The sequence below is a fragment of the Tenrec ecaudatus genome, chromosome 12, assembly GCF_050624435.1.
Source record: "Tenrec ecaudatus isolate mTenEca1 chromosome 12, mTenEca1.hap1, whole genome shotgun sequence".
Classification (NCBI taxonomy): domain Eukaryota; kingdom Metazoa; phylum Chordata; class Mammalia; order Afrosoricida; family Tenrecidae; genus Tenrec; species Tenrec ecaudatus.
The window spans coordinates 58,489,015-58,504,193 of record NC_134541.1 but is presented as its reverse complement, the minus strand read 5'-3'; the positions used below and the strand labels follow the sequence as shown (position 1 = coordinate 58,504,193).

General features: G+C 41.0%; 1 protein-coding gene and 1 pseudogene across 4 annotated transcripts in view; one reads left to right on the top strand and one right to left on the bottom strand.

The window, feature by feature from the left end:
* OPCML (opioid binding protein/cell adhesion molecule like) overlaps positions 1 to 15,179 on the bottom strand; it is a 732,004-nt gene that overhangs the window by 315,478 nt on the left and 401,347 nt on the right. The window lies entirely within an intron of this gene.
* LOC142422227 (proteasome subunit alpha type-3 pseudogene) lies at positions 8,433 to 9,188 on the top strand (annotated as a pseudogene).

Here is a 15,179-nt window from a genome sequence, read left to right as displayed (position 1 = left end):
TGGTGTTTTTAACTTATCTTTATAATATACATATTTGGTCATGATACTATATAATCACTACAAGTATGAATATAATGACACCATAATAATTTAACTATATGCTTTGGTTACTAGGTGAAAAGTAAGCTTTTACTACCACAAGACAAACAACAACAATGTAATGAACATCTTTGCTGTGGTTGCTAGGTGCTATCCAGTCACTTCTGGCTCGTGTATGCCAGAAGGCAATATTGCTCAGTCTGGGGAAATCTGCACAAGTGTAGCTATGTTCGAGCCCATTGCTACAATCACCATGTCAATCCATGCTGTTTAGGGTCTCCTTGATTTTTGTTGAGCTTGTATTTTATCAAGCATGAATTTCTTCCCCAGGGATGACTCCCTCCTCATTCAATGTCTAAAAAGAGTGAAATGAAATCAAAACAGCCTCGCTTATAAGGACCATTCTGGCTATACTTTCTCCCAGACTGGTCTGTTTATTCTTTTGGCAGTCTATGGTATAATGAATATTCTTTGCCAGTACCATAATTCAAAGATGTCCGTGATATTTGTTCCCTTTTCATTGGACATCATTTGCACGCAGACCAAGTGATTGAAAATAACGCGGCTTTAGACCAGGAGAAAGCGGCACATCTCCCGGGCATTTCAAGACATTTGTTTTTTCTCCATCATACAATTAATTATCTCAGTGCTGATTCATAGCAACTCCTGTGGATTTCTGAGACTGTAACTGTTCAGGGAAGTAGAAAGCCAGTCTTTCTCCTGCGGAGCTGCTGGTGCTTTCGAACTGCTAACCAGGCAGAGAGCAGGCCAACGCATAGCCACTGCATACATAACCAAGTAAAGCACTGAGGAACACATGACTGTCCTTCAGTGCTTTAATATTTCCTCCCCTTACAATTATGGTCTGTCCTTGACCTTGTTAATATTGGTAAACCTAGGTATGTTTATTTGTATAATTAAGATCACTAGATGCATGAAAGACAGGATAGATAACCCTACAGAAACAGTAAGGGGAGTAATGATTCCCTGAGGGTAAGGGAAGAGAGGGATGGGGCTGGGGGAAGGGGTTGCTGATGGCAATGATGACTAACTGCACGCAAGGGGAACAAAATTCAGAATTGTAGGTGAGCGGATATATTGGATGGTATAATATATGGAAATATTAATATAAATAATAAATATTATTAAAATATAGGTCTGGGAGGAAGGGGAACAGTCGGGGGATAAAGCAGAACTGATATCAAGGAGTTCAAGGAGAAATAAAATGTGTTGAAACTGATGGTGGCAGCAATTGTACAATTATGCTTGATTTGATTGAATTATGGATTGTTATAATATCTGTAAAAGTTCCCAGTTTGAAAGAAAGAAAGAGAACACCATGGATTGGGAAAGCATACCATTGTTATCAAAGAGATATTGTTGATTTACAAAAATCCCAAAAATGTTTTCGGTGATCTGGGTAACAATTTCCAGTGCCGATCATCAGTTTTACATTCAATGATACAAACATTGTTTCATCATCTTCGTTGCAATCCCCCATCAATATAAAATACCCATTTTACGCCCTCCCTCTGTTCCTGGTCTCCATTCCTAACTCTCTCCTAATCCGCCTCAAGCTTTGTCCTTGGGTGCTCCCCAATGGCTGATTCTCTTAAGGAGGGCATGTACCAACGCCCTTATCCTTCCTCATAGACTTGTCTGCCATTTGATGGAATTTGGCCCACAGATGTGCGTTCATTTCTAGCGTGAGTAAGGCTTGTGATAGCAGAGGTTCCATCCTGACCATTGATCTTATGCTTGAGTCCATATTTGCAGCCACTTCATCAATACAACTCAGAGTGAGCCTTTCTATTTTTCACTGTGCTCCACTTTACCCAACATGATATCCTTCTGCAGGGCCTGCTCTCTCCTGACAGCATGTCCACCGTGTGTGTGATAAAGTCTTGCCATCTTTTACTTTAAGGTTCATTCTGATTGTACATCCTCCAAAAGAGATCTGCTTGCTCTTTTGGAAGTCCATGATACTTTCAAGTTTCTTCACCAACAACACGGTTCAAAATGTTTTTTTATTTTCTGTCTTCCTTATTCAATGTACAACTTTCACATGCACACGAGGCAATTGAAAGTAATTTATACCATTCCAATAATACCCCTATCACTATAATTTTCCCACTACTGAGTGTTCTGATTTTTAAATTGCAAATTTTATCATAGAAAAGCCACATTTCAATTTATAATCACTTTATAATAATTTGACTATTTTCATGAATGTACTTCTGTCAATCATTTTAACATCCTCTTTTTGATGTCTTTATTTTTTTGTTATTTTAATATCAGTGCCTTTTTATTCTTCTTGTTAACTCAATCAGCATAACTTATTTATAGCTAAGCAATATTAACCCTTTCCTGACATATTTGTAGTGAATACATTTTTTTCCAGTTTACTTAACTACTTAATTTTTATTTTAAAAAGCCTTCTAAGACCAAAGATGACAAACTGTCATAAACTGAAGAATCTGATGAATTCAGCTTTCCACCTCAGGCAAAATAAAAAATAAAATTAAGAAAGTAAATGTAATATTTAGAAAAAACTTTATGTTTGGTTATTTAGTACTATTATGTCATTAATTTCTTGAAGTATCTATGCAGTTATCTGCTTTTTTATATGTAATAATATAAATTGTTATGAAACTATGCTCATCATTAAATATAAGTTATATAATCATATGTTTCACAATACAGTAAAAACAATGCAGAACAGCACAGTATCTGACTTCTTTCAATTAGCATACTGTTTCTGGGTCACGTCTCTGTGGGCTATGTTAAAGGTGGAGGCAATGATTCAGAGATATGTAATTCTCACAGGCATTCCTAATCATCTTATGATCGGTAAGTCTCCATAGGCAAGCCAGGAATTACCGAAACTGGATGTAATATGCTAATAGAAACAGCCTTCTTGGTTTTCTTTAGGTTGTGAATAGATTTTAAAATGCTTTCTCACAGTTTCTAAATGTTGTAATCACATTTCTAACCTCCATATCCACACAAGGTTCATTTCCATTCAATTTCCCTTTGGAATACTGTGATGATTATGTTTTGCACCAACTTGCTGCATCTCTGTGAAGGTGGGGGTGGGGTGCAACCTATCAGGCCACAGGATGATGATACCTCCTTGGTGGTGTGGCCTTTTTATAAGAGAGCCACTAAGGGGATCTGAGCCCTCTCTTGCCGCTCCTCACCGTCTTGTTGGCTTGAAGTCTGGGTCTGGGCATGGGAGTGGCCTTTACAGCCTGCCATTCCTGGGAGCTGCTGTGGGAGCTGCTGGCAGCCTTCCATATTCCTGCTGAACTTGGATCCATGAAACTCTGCACCCCTGGCTTGTGCTCTCCCTGCTTCCTGCTTCCCCTTCCTGTTTCATTGGCAACAGTGTGGACAGGACTATATCCAGCATCTGACTCATGATGTTGAGTTGGACAAGATTTGACTACCTTCCTTGATATAAATGTTTTCCTGAATATGAAGTTCTTTCTCATACATATATAAGAATGTTATGCCAGGTTGACTGGAAACACAAATCCAGTAACACTCATATATGGAAATAAAGAACTTTATATCAAGAAGTAATTATATATCAAGAAAGTATCCTATCTCAGGCCAACTCAAGTCCCTAAATCTGATACTAATCCATAAGTCACTGTTCAGACTCCACAGCCACATACATTGGTGCAGAATGCAGGAAGATCACCCACTGGTGGGTGCAGAGTTATGGGGCTCCAATGGTGGTGGATTCATCTCTGATCTCTGGCAGCAATCAGGGGCAGCCAGTGGGAAGATGAAGGCAGAGAGGGGTGGGGAGGTTCCTAGAGCCCTCCTTATGAGAAGGTCAAGTTCACAAGGTGGCACCATCAGACGGTGACCTGATTGGCAGGTTGAATACTACCCCTACACTTTTATATATCTTCAAGTTGACATGAAATTACGTAACTGGCACAATGAGTATCACTGGTTTTGTTTCTCTGGAAAATTCAGCCCAACACAAATAGCACTTACGTTTCTCTTCTTCTTCTCTGAGGCTGAGTGGTGTGGTATATATGGATACCATGATTGGCTGCCAACTGAAAGCTTGGAATTGCAAATCCATTCCGTGTCCTCTCAGAAGAAAGCCCTAATAATCTAATTATGAAAAACCAATCATTAATTTTTGACTTGCTATGAATTGCAATCAGCTGGAGGACAACTGACTTTCTTCTCCTGGACCACATTTCTTTGTCAACCTCTCCTATCTCAGGCCCCTGCAGTGACCTCCAAGGGATGGGTGGTGACTCCTGTCTTTCTTCCCTCCCAGCACTTCTGCATTCCTGAAGAATCTAATCTTCTCTCAGGATCCTTGCCTACTTGCAAAAAGTTTACTGACCCCTTATTTTCTTTCTTATCAAGAAAAACTATCCTGTTTAGTTTTAAATAGTTGTATAGTTTTTTTCTGAATCCCTTTTTTCTTAATTGCCATCACCATTACAAGTCTACCGATTACCCAATACCTACTGCAAACTCCAAGGGCAACAGGGGTTCAATGGTAGAATTTTTGCTTTCCAGGAAGGAGACCTGGTTCTATTCCTGGCCAGTGCACCTCATGTGCAGCCACCCTTCGTATGTCAAGGGGTTCAATGTTGCTTTGATGCTGAACAGGTTTCAGCCGTGTTTCCTGACTGAGGAGAACTAGGAAGAAAGTCCTGGAGATCTACTTCTGAATAATCACAGATCTAATCTGATACAAGTGGAGTCATCATGAATTGGGGATGACTCAGTGGTAACTAACCACAGCTCCACCTCTAATATAAAGGAATGGTTTTATTTTGTCAACCTCCCTCTTATTTTTTGTTGTGTACTGTCAAGTCAATGCAAACTAACAGCAACCCTATTTGGCAAAGTAGAACCAACCAGAAGTGTTTCCTAGTATTTTGAGCAGAATAGACCACCAGGATTTTTCTGTCACAGAGATGACTGGTGGGTTTGAACCATTTATCTTTTATTTAGAAGCTTAATACTAAACCATTGAGTCACCCAGATTCCTGTACAGAGGTATAAGAAATTAGCACGGATTGGATTGGCTCTATTATTGTTTATATTAATAGATCAGATCAGCCTTCTCTACAAACTGGATAATCCTTGAAAGCATGCCTTGTATTTTTCTTGTACCTCTCACCCATTACAGAACTAATACAAGAGCCCCTCGGGGTCTGTGGGGTAGGAATTGAGCTACTAATGCAAGACGATTCAAAGCTAACAGCCATTGATCTTTGGAGAAACCTAAAACTGTCTGCTCCCATAAAGATTTACTGTGTTGGAACCCCTATAGAGGCTCACTATGAGTCAGAATTGACTTGATGGCAGTCAATTTATTGGGCTAGTACAATACTTAATTAGTATTGCAATTGTATGTACTATTCTCTATATGTGATATTCATATGTGTACACCTGAAATTCCCTTATCCATTATCTAAAATTCAGCTCATTAAAGATTTCCATGACAACACTAGACTGTTTATTAATCCTTCTACCACAAAGCCATAAATGTGTACTCCAAAGCTCCTGTCTGCCCAAGGTAATTCTGTTTGAGCAGGGAACCCACTCGTATAATGTGTTAGTCTGGGTAGACTAGAGAAACAAATCCATGGACACACATATGTGTATAAAAAAGAGATTTATATACGAGAGGAGTTGAACATTGAGAAAGCATCCCAAGCCAGTCCAATCCAAGTCTATAAATCCAATAAAGACCCATATATTCAATACTAATTTATAAAGTCCTCTTCATACTCATGAAACACATGCAATGATGCCAAACACAAAATCATCACAGACCAGAGGGTAGAAAGTCTTTGGATGCAGTGGTGTTGTAAGCATCTCAGCTCTGGCAGGGGTCTCTACATGGCTTCTCTGGCTTCAGAGGTCTGGTTGCATCAGGGTAGGTCTATGTGGCCTCTCCAAATGAGGGCACTAGTGTAGTTCCATGTGTCTTGTCAGCTGCAATGTCTCCCAGGAAGTGAAGTAGTGAGAGAGAGTCTCTCCTACACATAAAGAGGAAATACCGGATTTCCCAGAATTCTCAGGAAGAAGCCATGCCCACACAAAGGCCACATTGGCTATGATCTGATTGACAGGCTAGACTCCACCCCTACATTCTTAATCCTCAAATTGACAAATGATTACATAACTACCACATATACATACCCCCAAAATACTGGAAAAAAGCTGTTTAGTGGAGCTTTCTTAGTATGCATTTTTTTCCCCACTGGATGCTGAATTAGTGCACCCAGCGACATCACCTGGGAAAGTTCTCTCTGGTCACAGTGAATTTTTTTGTAAAAGGAGTTTCACTTGAACCTCATTTGTGTGTGTGTGTGTGTGTGTGTGTGTGTGGTGAATGCTTTAAGAGACCAGCATGCAGCTGTGAAATATTGTTTCCTTCTTGGGAAAAATGCTGGAGAAACTGTTGTAATGTTAACACAGCTTGCAGGGACAGCATTATGGGAAAAAAGTCAATTGTACGAGTGGTTTTCTCATTTTTTAAAAAGGTGAAATGTCCACTGATGACAAACCTCATTCTGGATGTCCATCAATCTCCCAAATGGTCAAACATGTCACCTTAAGCTTTCTATTTAGAGGTTCTGAAATGTTTGTGTTAACTGTTTGAGACAAAGAGGCCTGATTTGTGGCAGACAGTTACTGGTTTTGCCACTAGGACAATGTACTTGCTCACATAGCCATCTCATTGTGCCAGTTTTTGGCAAAAAAAAGCAGCATGTCTCTCTTGACCCACACACCTTATTTGCCTGACCTTACTCTGAGAGAGTTCTTTTTGTTTTCACGAATTAAGAGGGACATGAAATGACAGCTATTTGAAGAAGTAGAAGAGGTGAAAAAAAATAACAAGGGAGATGCTATCAGCCACCCAAACAGATGAGTTTGAAAAAATGTTTCCAAGCATGGAATTGCAGATTTGACAGATATATTAAGTGTAATTGATTGTATTTTGAAAGTGATAAGGTTGTTTCGCGAAAAAAAATTTTTTAAATACATAGCTTTGAAAAATCAAACTTCCATTTTTGGGGGTGTACGCCTTGTATGGTTTTTTACCAAATATGTTCTGTACTCAACAGAATTTTTTTGGCAAAAGAACAAATATGAATCCATGTGAAATTTAAAATTCAGGCCATTTGATTAGTGATTCTATATTGTATGTTTCTAGGTAGAAATGAACTGGTGCATGTGAATCACAGGACCGCTTTTATTTCATAAGGAAGAGTAACTTACTTTGGCCATGTCAAGAAACATCTATTATGCCATTATTTCCAAGCTGATAAGTGGATTTTACAGAGAAGGTGATTTTTCCAATTTTACCCAATCTTTTCCCATGTCTTCAGTATATCTTTTTTTCTATATTCATGAAAGGATACTGTATGAGGCTGTGTTCTCTAGGGAGGCAAATTCAGTGAAGCTTTATATATATATATAAGAGAGAGAGAGAGAGAGAGAGAGAGAGAGAGAGAGAGAGAGAGAGAGAGAGAGAAATTTATATCAAGAAGGTGAATCACAGAGTTGTAGACAAGGTTAAGACTAGTCTGGTTCAAATCCATGGGTCATAGGTTAAGCCGGAGCCTTATATAAATCACCCAGAGGCTGGCACAGATGAACCAGGAAGTGGACAGAGAAACTAGGAAGCAAGAAGGAAGGCCATAGGCCACATGTAAGGGTGGATGAATCAAGGGTCAGCAGGTCAGGATTGTGGCTGCAAAGTTGCATGCATTCAAGGTTGGCAAGCTGCCGGAAGGCTGGCAAGTTGCTGAGAGTGCCAAGGTTCGCCAGGCAATAGGGCAGGCCATTGGCAAGGTCCATAGAATCAGGTCAGTGCAACAGAGGCAGGATCCACACCAGCAATAAGGGAAGAACATCTTCCCACAGTCTGCATAAAAAGGAGTGGCCACACCCCTGAAGAATCTTCCTTTCAGTTGCACCAGGCCTGTGACCTGATCAAGGTGATGACACTCCCTTCTAATCCTCTTAAAGTAGCATTGCTACCTAGATCTGAACCCATCATGGAGTTGTTTACAGTATGAAAGACCCCATTATGGAGGATGTATCAACTGCCAAACTCCTGAGAATTCTGGCCCAGCCAATGTGACATAAAACCTTACTATCACAGAAATGTCTGTTTTTTGAACCAGTACCTAATCATATATCCCTCTCAGCTTAAAATCTTTGATTTATAAATTCATTGTCTATATTTAGTCCTTTATAGCATCTGACTTCTCAATTTTTGTCCTATCTTAACTTCTCCCCATACAACCAAGCCACCCAAAATTACTTAGAAAATCTCAAATAGGAGCTCTTTAGATCGCTAAGTCATAAGTGTTCCAGTTGTTTTAAGCATGATGAACTCTACCAGGACCGAGGATGACCTGTCAGCCTCTACATTCTCACCAACGGAAGAGTTCCCAAGTGGAATACGCTATGAAGGCTGTGGGAAATAGTCACACAGCTAGTGGAATCCAGTGTAGAGATGGTGCTGGCTTTGGGGTAGAGAAATGAGTCCTCTCTAAACTTTATGAGAATGTTCCAGCAAACAGCTTTTGGATGTTGATCGTCAGGTTGGAATGGCGGTCGCTGGTTGTTGGCAGATGGTCATTCTTCAGCAGCCACAGCAAGAGAAGAGGTTTCCAACCTCAGATCAATCTATGGCTATACCATTCCACTAAAGCATCTTATAGACAGAGTGGCCATGGATGTACATGCATATACACTCCACAGTGCTGTCAGAACTCTTGGCTGCAGTTTTATGTTCGGCTGTTACAGTGTGAATGATGGTGCACAACCCTACAGGATGGATCCAACAGGTGTCTCTTACAGTCATTGGGGTTGTGCTACTGGTAAAGCGAGGCGAGCTGCATAAACAGAATTTGCGACGTTTCAGATGAAAGAAATGACATGCCACATGTAGTTAAAGAAGTTGAAAAAATAATCTACATGGTGCATGATGAAGTTAAGAATAAAGCTTTTGAACTAGAGCTCAGTTGGGTTGGTGAATTAACCAAAGGAAGACATGAAGTAAAGATTTAAGGGAAGAGGCAGAGAAATATGCTAAGGAATCTTTGAAGGAGGAAGATGAGTGCGAAGATGACAACAGGTAACCTTTACTTCAACGTCTATTTTAAATTTCTATTATGATCCTGTGTAAACAATTTAGCCCTGTGGGTGATTACATGCCCAGTAACCAAATTTCATTAAAATTTTTGTCTTGCAACCACTGAAGTTTGATTCACATCTTTGTGACGAGATTGGAGGTAATTGATGGTGTGTTGATCAGTACGAACATGTAGATTTATGCCTACTTTACAATCCCTTGAAGTCCTAAGAAATGGGGTGGCTTTGAAATTGTGAATCCAAAGCTCTACTCAGCCCCTCATATACAGGATTGTTAGTCATAAGTATGTAAACTTTAGATATGATGCAGAAGAAAAATGTTTTGAATTAGGATAGTTTTTTCACAAACCTTTAATATGTGTGAGTCTAGAATGTGTCTCCTTCATTGTGTTGAAGTGGAATGGATTTTAGTAATAATACACAACAGACAATACTTAAGGGGAAATAAATTTGGGTATTATGTGAAAGTGCTCTGTGAAAAGAATGGTTTTAAGTGGTCTGAAAAGTACTTTGTGGCCTAGAAAAATAAATGTCATGTAAGAGCAATACAAAAAAAAATCTCAAATAGTTGTGACTATTTCCCCAATGCCTGATGGCAATGACTATTCACCTTTATCCCCTGGGCTGATTCCAAAGCAACTTGTCACAATCTGCTTACTCAACCCACCTGCCATTAAAAAGGGGAGATAATGCCCTCCTTTAATATCCATGATACCCTGTTCCTATGCTTATTATAGTTCCTGCCATATGTTATACGTTCACTCCATTGCTTTACCAATGAGTGTAGGCTCCCTGAAGAAAAAGACTGATTATGGTGCCTACCTAGTAAGAGGACCTCTACAAATGTTTCCTGAAAGAATAAGTGAAGACGTGTCTTTCAACAAGTAAATAAAATGTAACAGACTAAGTGTTTCAGTAGAGGTGGACAATATGCATAAAGATGACCTGTGACGAATGTGTTATCATTGTTTTTAGCTGCAGTAGAGCTGACTCCTTGCACAGTGGGATCTTACTGCCGGGACCCATAGTTTTGACAACGGCTGACTTCAGAAGCAGACCACAGGCTTTCCCGAGTAGCACATCTTCATTTGGAAGCGCCACTGAAACGTATTCAGTCATAATAGCACTCAAGCTTCCATGCGCATGGATGGTGACTGTGCATCAGGTCTTGAGAGGCAAGACTTCCACCACGGCACCACCATCGCCTTGAACTTTATTGTCTTGTGACACTGAGTAGATTCTGGCTCCTAGCAAACCAGTGTGACAGGACATAGCACTCCTGAGGGTTTCCTGGCCTGTAATCTATATGGAAACAGAATTCTAGGTCTTTTTTACAAAGTGACTGGTAGGTGCAGCTCAATCACATCTTGCTTATCAGCTGTGTGCTTAACCACCGGCTACCTTAAATTAACTAGAGATGATGAGGGAACACTCAGAACCCTAACAATTAGCAGTTGTGAACGTTACTTGCAAATGTAACCTTTTCCCTCATTTAGCATTCACGTCACAGATTGCTACAGACTTTTCTCCTCCCAGCGGCGTTGCTGGGTCCTGGGCATACGTGGATTAAACACTTTGTGCTTTGTGCTAAGCAGCTCATATTCTAAAACTTGACGACTGAATAACAAGTAGACACGTGTTGAACACACACAGGTCCTACAACTGAGGCCCTCTCTATGAGGTGGCAGCATAGAGAAAGACACCTATTTAATCTTCACATTTAAGAAGCCTTTTTTTGAGGAAGGGACATTAGTTCTGGATTCTGAGGAGGTGCGCAGGGGCACCTTTGGCTAAGGCAGCAGGAACTTTCAAGGCTCAGTAATGGGAACCAGGGGTATTGATTTGGAAAATTAGAACAATGTACTATAGTTATTGCTGTCATAGGAAGAAGAGGAGGAATATGAGATAACAGAAGTCACCAAGCCCACTCGGATCACGGATCACATTGTAAAACGCTCATCCCCCACCATCACCTTCCTGGGTGAACTCCAACATCAGCTCCGCTCTGCTCTTCAAGGTTAAAATGCCTCTACATGGCATGCACAGCCGCAGCACCTTCCTGACAGAACGCCAGGCAAAGGCAATAAACAAATACCCCAAACTGGTTAAAGCTCCTAAGGAAAATTCAGGTGAGAAATGTCAAGAACCTGCATGAAGGGCAGTGGAGATGAACTTAAATAAATCAAATCAATTAAAGCAAAAATAACTAAATATATTTGGCCCTGTTGGACCACGATTCTCCTTAACAATTTAGGCTTCACAACTTTAGCCTGTTGAAAAATGAAGAGATGCTTTCTACCTCCTCAATTCTCATTCACACTTGAACTCACTTATTGAACGAACATTTGTCTGTAGTGGCCTTTATGAAAATTTAAAGATTATATACTTATCAGAGGGGATCTATATTAGTCAACGCATTAAGTTCTACAGATAAATGATGAAAAATTAATCGAACAATCAATGGCAAATACTTATTGAATACTTGTTATTATCTAGCCACCATGTTAGGTGTCGCAGATATACTAAAAATTTAAAATCAGAACTAAGGATCTGAGGTTGAGGTGACCCACCCTACTCCCCTACCATCCAATCCATTGTGCCCTCTATCTTTCTCACTAAGGCTGACTCATAACGACCTCCCTGTGGTTTACTGAGACTGTAACTGTTTATGGGAGTAGAAACCCCGATTATGTAACAGAGTAGAATTGCTGCTTTTAGTTTTCTGAGCCTGTAAATCTTTATGAGAGCAAAAAGTCTCAGCTTTCTCCCTCAGAGGGGCTCATGATTTTGAACTGCTGACCTGGGGGTTAACAGCCTAACTCATAACCCAGAACAACACTGGGCTCTTTTAGAAGGTGAGAGTGTGTTAAATGGAAAAGACCTCTCTGTGCAACACAACTGAAGGGGACATACCTGCCTTGGCATCTGTTTTTGAGTGTTACTTTTAGAGCAAACGAGCATAGAACAATGGCTTATTTTACTGTCACCGTTTTGATGTGTGCAAACCAGCCAGCGCTGTCCAGAGTGACCCTGGGTGGAAAACCAGACGTAGCCATGATTGAGGAAGTAGCAGGCTAAGGCTGTGTCCACCCACCCATTCATTTTCCAGGTACACTGAATGATATATGATACAAAACCCTTCCTGATTTTCTCGTTAAAACATTGTATACATTAAAATGAAAAGAAGGTGCTACACCTACTGTGTAACCACCTGTCAGTAAATTTATGAACAATTAGAAAATGAAAGTGCTTTCCGGGGAGCGATTTGTGGGAGCAATAAAATGCTTGCTCTTTTTCCCCCAGAAAATATAATAGGACAACAACTTTTCTCCTTTTCCCTCAAAACAGCTTCGGCAGTCATGAATCAGCTCAGTTTTGTTGTCCTTTTTAATGTCTCAGTTCTTCAAAGGGCACCAGATAAGCATAACTATTGGCAGTCAGGAGCCACTTCAAATTTCCAGAAGTGAATCTTATAGTTTAGGCTGCATCGCATGTCATAGGTGATCACATTTCTCAATAAATGTGGGTTGATGCATGCTTCTGAGGGGTGTCACCACTCAGCACCAGGGGCCAACATATTCCACGTGGAGCAGACGGATTCCCCAAACACCTACTCAGAGTTTATGCTCTTTTCCCTTTGTTTTGACTGGAAATTGATCTGACGTCTCCATCTAACATCTCACAGAAGCGGATCATGGTAGTCATCGTGGGCAGTGTGGGTTAGGCACCGGGTTACTAGCCACAAAGCTGATGGTCAAACCTGTCAGTCAGTCACAGGAGAAAGGCTGTCTGCTCCTGGACAGCTTTACAGTCTCAGCAACACTATCTAGAGTTACTGTAGATTAGAACCGGCTTGATAGCAGTGAACTTGGAGTTACTCATTTTTTTTATATATATAATTTGGATTGGCGGCGTGAAATGTCATTCAACTACACTGGTCCATTTTGAAAGAGTGCCCTAGTGATGATTCTCCCCAATTTACATTTGAGTAGCTGTTCATTGATGCGAGATGTCTGGGGCGACGTCGCAAGTAGCAATCTAGATATCAAGTCCAAGCTTCTGGCTTATCAGGACAAATTTTTATCCTGTGCCGCTGCATAGAGAACCATCTCCCACTCCAATTAAATTGGACTGATACTTTCAACCTGATCAATGATGGCAGCGACACGAGGGCCTCCCAAAGCACATGTGGTACCTTGATGGGTAGGAGGAGCTCTGTCCCCAGCCATCATTGATCTGAGAATGTCCCATAAAGTCTTGTTCTTACGTGTGGCCAGAGTTGGTCCTGACTCTTTGAAGGACTTTAATTCTTCCAAATCCTTGGATTTCTCCTCCAGAGAGGTCATGAGCTCAGACTCCAGGGGAGCCCCGTCAGAGAAAGCACAGAAATAGCGCCTGCACTCCTGACGGGCCTTAGTCTTGGCCTCTTCTGCTGGTGAAAACATCAATTTCCTAGCACAGCCATGTTATTCCTCAGAAAATTGTTACGCCTTCTCCTTCGGCTATTGTACCCCCTTGCTTTCAAGTTCGTCTATTTCTGTGCCGTTCACTTCTTCAGTGGCCTTTTTATAGATCCCCTTGCTCCCCGTTCCTCTTTTCATGTTGGACTCCTTTGGAAGAGCCTCTTTCTGTGGGCCTTTGTTGTCTGACTCCCTTTGTACGATGCCCCCTCTCTGTTCATTGTTATGCTCCACGAGATCTTCCCCCCGTCACTCTATGGACTTGAGTTTTGATCTCCACTACAGACTAACATGGTTTGGGTTGTGTTTCCCCTTCCTTCCTTCCTTCCTTCTATGTATTCTTTGCAACTCAATTATTTTTTCCTCATAAATTTTTCTTGAAGCAAAAAGAAAATGCTTTGCAGAAGTTTATGTGATCTATTTTGTGCCGGGTGTTTTGACCTAAATGTCGGTTCTCCCTTTAATAATTTATTTAAAACATTTTATTAGGGACTCATACAACTCTTATCACAATACATACATACATCAATTGTGTAAAGCACATCTGTACATTCTTTGCCCCCATCATTTTCAAAGCATTTGCTCTCCACTTAAGCCCTTTGCACCAGGTCCTCTTTTTCCCCTCTCCCACCCTGCTCCCCCCTCCCTCATGAGCCCTTGATAATTTATAAGTTATTATTTTGTCATATCTTGCCCTTTCTGGAGTCTCCCTTCATCCACTTCTCTGTTGTCCGTCTCCCAGGAAAGAGGTCACATGTAGATCCTTGGAATCTGTTCCCCCTTTCTAACCCCATCACCCTCTACTCTCCCAGTATCACCCCTCTTACCCCTGGTCCTGAAGGTATCATCTACCCTGGAGTCCCTGTGCCTCCTGTTTCTATCTGCACCAGCATACATCCTCTGCTCTATCCAGACTTGCAAGGTAGAATTCAGATCATGATAGTTGGGGGTTGGGGGTGGGAGGAAGCATTTAGGAACTGGAGGAAAGCTGTATTCTTCATCGGTGCTACACCGTACCCTGACTGACTCATCTCCTTGCCTAGACCCCTCTGCAAGGGGATCTAGAGTGGCTGACAAATGGCCTTTGGGTCTCCACTCTGCACTTCCCCCTTCATTCACTATGGTAAGATTTTTTTTCTGATGTTGCCTTATACCTGATCCCTTCAACACCTCGTGATCACACAGGCTGGTGAGCTTCTTCCATGTGAGCTTTGTTGCTTCTGAGCTAGATGGCCACTTGTTTATCTTCAAGCCTTTAAGACCCCAGACACTATCTCTTTTGATAACTGGGCACCATCAACTTTCTTCGCCACATTTGCTTGTTCACTGGTTTTTGGCTTCAGTGGTTGTGTTGGGAGGGTGAGCATCATAGAATGCCAATTTAATGGAAGAAAGTATTCATGCATTGAGGGAGTGCTTGCGTAGAGGCCCAAGGTCCTTCCACTACCTTAATACTAAACCTGTAAATATAGGCACATAGATCTATTTCCCCATCCTCATATATATATTTGCATATGG